General features: G+C 37.1%; 1 non-coding gene across 1 annotated transcript; it reads left to right on the forward strand.

Moving 5' to 3' along the window:
• Positions 1–298: 298 nt before the first annotated feature.
• LOC139846114 (small nucleolar RNA R71) lies at positions 299–405 on the forward strand. The gene has a single exon (XR_011758856.1). It is a non-coding gene; the product is annotated as a small nucleolar RNA R71 (small nucleolar RNA).
• Positions 406–672: the final 267 nt, after the last annotated feature.

The following is a 672-nucleotide window of genomic DNA, read 5'->3' on the forward strand; positions in this document are numbered from 1 at the left end:
ACTAATTCGTATTTAGTGAATATCTTTAGTCATCTTTTCCATTCATCTCTCAACAGCATCTATCTTTGTGGAAATGGAATCTAAGTCATGGCTAGAATCGGCTCTAGCTGCTTTAGATGATCTAACGATATCTTTTTCTTGGTGCCACTCATGTGAGTGGGAAGCAGTGTTATCAATAATTTTGTAAGCATCAGTTTCGGTTTTCTTCATAATAGAACCACCAGCTGCTATATCTATGTCTTTCCTTGTAGTGATGTCGCATCCTTGGTAGAATATTTGTACTATTTGACAGGTGTCTAAACTATGTTGCGGACATCCTCTTAATAACTTTCCAAATCTTGTCCATGCCTCATATAGAGTTTCATTTGGTTTCTGTGTAAACGTAACAATTTCTGCTTGAAGTCTTACGGCTTTAGATGCAGGAAAGAATTGTTTAAGAAATTTTTTAACTAAAACATCCCATGTATCAATCGCCCCTTCAGGTAACGATTCCAACCAATCTTTGGCTTCTCCCTTTAAAGTCCAGGGAAATAACATGAGATATATCTGTTCATCCTCCACTTCTAGGATTTTAAATAGTGTGCAGATCCTATTAAAGGTACGAAGATGTTCATTTGGATCTTCCTTCGGCGCACCACTAAATTGGCATTGATTAGTCACCATGTGTAGAAT

This window comes from Rutidosis leptorrhynchoides, chromosome 4 (genome assembly GCF_046630445.1).
Source record: "Rutidosis leptorrhynchoides isolate AG116_Rl617_1_P2 chromosome 4, CSIRO_AGI_Rlap_v1, whole genome shotgun sequence".
Taxonomy (NCBI): domain Eukaryota; kingdom Viridiplantae; phylum Streptophyta; class Magnoliopsida; order Asterales; family Asteraceae; genus Rutidosis; species Rutidosis leptorrhynchoides.